Source organism: Sitodiplosis mosellana, unplaced genomic scaffold (genome assembly GCF_009176505.1).
Source record: "Sitodiplosis mosellana isolate CC-2019 unplaced genomic scaffold, AAFC_SMos_1.0 Smas_scaffold_3, whole genome shotgun sequence".
Taxonomy (NCBI): Eukaryota; Metazoa; Arthropoda; class Insecta; order Diptera; family Cecidomyiidae; genus Sitodiplosis; species Sitodiplosis mosellana.
The window spans coordinates 6,182,388-6,185,607 of record NW_022595246.1 but is presented as its reverse complement, the minus strand read 5'-3'; the positions used below and the strand labels follow the sequence as shown (position 1 = coordinate 6,185,607).

The 3,220-nt window shown below is 31.8% G+C and overlaps 1 long non-coding RNA gene across 1 annotated transcript; it reads left to right on the top strand.

Annotated features, from left to right (window-relative positions):
• The first annotated feature begins 1,597 nt into the window (after positions 1-1,597).
• LOC129565820 (uncharacterized) lies at positions 1,598-2,770 on the top strand. The gene is made up of 2 exons (XR_008687661.1): positions 1,598-1,768; positions 2,453-2,770. It is a non-coding gene; the product is annotated as an uncharacterized LOC129565820 (long non-coding RNA).
• The last annotated feature ends 450 nt before the right edge of the window (positions 2,771-3,220 follow it).

The window sequence follows — 3,220 nt, the reverse complement described above, 5'->3', positions numbered from 1 at the left end:
AAAATACAGCTGATTCAATTGCACTCCTATTCAGTAAAGCTCTTTCATTTCATTTTCATCGGATTACAGCCAAAATCGAAATCAAATCCCAAAAATAATCAAAAGAGATTCAATACTTGTTCGCTGTTTGAAAAGCCCTTGAAAAATTGAATAAAACAAATTGTTTCACTTTATCCGTCTGAGTGGATCAAGTGATTTTTTTTTCATATTGGTAAAAATTCATAACGCTTTCCATGTTGGTCATTAATATAACTATTTATTTGCATTGGAAATTCCATACAGTTTGTTTTTAAACAATAAAAATTGCCGATTTTATCGGTCGCAATGAATTTTAAATAACAAAATTATTGAAATCAATTTAATGTCATAATAATGATGATTAATCCAGTTTTCTACTGAATTAACTTAGACTTAGCCAATCAATTATTTTGTCCATTGAATTTAAATTGTTTCAGAATATTTTCATTCCTGGTACTAGTGACGGAACAAGTAATAAGAAATAATAAAATATTATACATGTAATTTTTTTCATTTTCCGCAATGATTAGATCGCTTTTCGAAGGAAAACAAAATCTTCTGTGTTTTTTTTTACAAGATGAATGACAACAATTCATTATTCACATTATTATGTTGAAATTTTTTTTCTTCATTAGCAAAAAATTTGCGAATTCAAAAAGAAAATCACTTTATCTCAATTTCTAGTACTTATTTCTGTGTGTATATTGTGAAAATGTGTTTATGATGTGTTAGATGGAGGCAATTTGTTTACAACGAAGAAAAAACACAAAACGGCCATTTTATTTAAATGCAAAAGAGCAGTTATCAAAAATTGAGGTGAAATATTGGATATTAATGAACGACCCCAAACAGTAGAAATTGTAAACTCTCCTCCTGATGGCCTTGAAAATTCTATATTCTATTTATTAACATTTAACATTTTCTTTTTGAATGAAAATCGAATGGATTAAACGTGTTTCCCCATTGAATTGATCGTTGCAGTAAATGCACTAAAATATAAATATTTTATCCACAGTAACAAGAGGCGAACAGTATTCATGGACACTTTTTGATGTACCATGAAAATATTCATCATGAAAAACATTTGTTCATCATTGCTTGGTATTCAGTGTTACTGTAGTGTGTTTTAAACCTTTTTACATTTTCAACAGTTTTACTGAGTCCATGTTTTTTTTAAATAGAAATCGATATTAATAGCAAATCTGCAGGCAAATAAATATTTAGAATCGGTTTAAAACAAACATGCCGTTTTTGTTCTTACTAAATGAACGCTTCAATTCATTATTCGCATAAATTGAATGAATAACATGTGTAATTGTTTGATGAAACAATCACACATCTGAAAATCATTTTGTCGGAAGCAAACACGTATGTTAAAGGCCTTGACATATGAATGAGAATTTCATTAGAAATTTAAGTTCGACCATAAAATTCCTGTTGAATTATTTTGTTACAATAAAATCATCGCACGAAAAGCAAGCGTGTTCAATTGAAAGAGAAATTTTGTTGAATTTCGATCTAAAAGCTAGACAGATCAGTTTGATTATCATTTTCGACATCTAACAATTGGATGTATACGAGGGTCGCTGCATAAGTTTCTGGCCTAACCTATTTCTAGTGTTTTCAGATGCAATCTGACGATTCCATCGGAAAGTTTGACATTTTTTAGGCTAAAAAACACTATAGCAGGGATTGTTTTACATTACTGGGTGTGTCTAAGCCTCCTTTCCAAGGGATACCTGGAAAAATCGTAAATTTCAACAATAAACTTCATTTTTCGATATGGGAAAAATTGATTATTCTGTTGTTAACCACCTAAAAAACTTCGTTTATCCTCAATTTAATAATTTCTGGCTAACGAAACCATTATTTTATATTTTGGGCCTGCAAATATTCGATTGAATGAAGGCATGTCAAAAGGTGAAAATTCATGAAGTGACAGATAGTTCCCAGTTTTTGGCCCATTTTCTGAATATTTTCATTCCAAAAATGTCCGCTTTATTCAGAATTCATGGCACTACAATTCCAAAGTATAATAACAGTCATGTAAATCATTTTTTCCCAGAACGAAGCATTGCAATTTGCGAAAATCGTCTGTTTTTTCAGAAATAAGGAAAATTTTCTGTTATTTTCAAACACGATACTATCACTAAAACCTTATGGGATGACATGCTATACTCATAAATGATAATTTTGTAATCTCTAGTGACGATTGAGGGTTTTTCAGCCTATCAAAATTGCATTATTGAGAGTTTGTAGGCCTATTTTTGTCCAAAACTCTTTTTTTTGGTTGAAAACATATTTGGAGGTTTTGACATGTGAAAGGCATTTACGTCACTAAAACCACATGTAATATTGACCTCATGCATGTCATACTAATGCCAAAGGATGCCCCAATCTCACTATAAGTCGTATGAGAATATTCCACCTTTAGGTTTCGCACAGCATCAATGTGTTCCGGCGTTACAGCTGATATTTTACGACTTTCCTGCGGACTCATTTTTGAGTGAGCTTCGTCAACATTTAAAATCGTTATATCACCTCTAAATACTTGGAATGGACCGAGTTTTATCACCCAAAGCGAATTTGAGGCTATCACGGCACTCTTGTTGAGTTAGTCCCTCTCAAAAATCGGAAAAAATCATTGCACTAAAATGTTTGCGGAAAAATTCAATTTTTTCATCAAATTGAAATATTCAAGCTCATAAAACACCACGATCCGTAGTGAATCAACAGTTGACGTCTGAGGAAACTTAGCTTAAAAAAGGTCAAACTTTTTGACTGACCCAAAGTTTTGCTTCGGAAAACACTAGAACTAGGTTAGGCCAGAAACTTAAGCAGCAACCTACGTACCCAAACTGCCGCCGACTTCAGATTTCAGGGTTGATATATGTTTATATCTGTTGTACTTTGGGTGTCCTACAGTGTCATTTGAGAAATGTTTTTTTTTGCATATATGTAAATATTTTATCTCTCTTTCTTTATACCTGTTGATGTATGCACACGTACCGAATAAAAACTGGTTTACATTTCGAATCGATACTTTGCAAAGCATTGCGTCATCGATGAAGCCATCGAAAACCGAGAAGTCGCAAATTGTATTGTTACAAATTGTATTTGATTTTACACTGATATCAAAAATATTATGCAAATCAGTACTTACACAATCGCTTTGAATATTAATGCGAGGCAATGTTTGGTT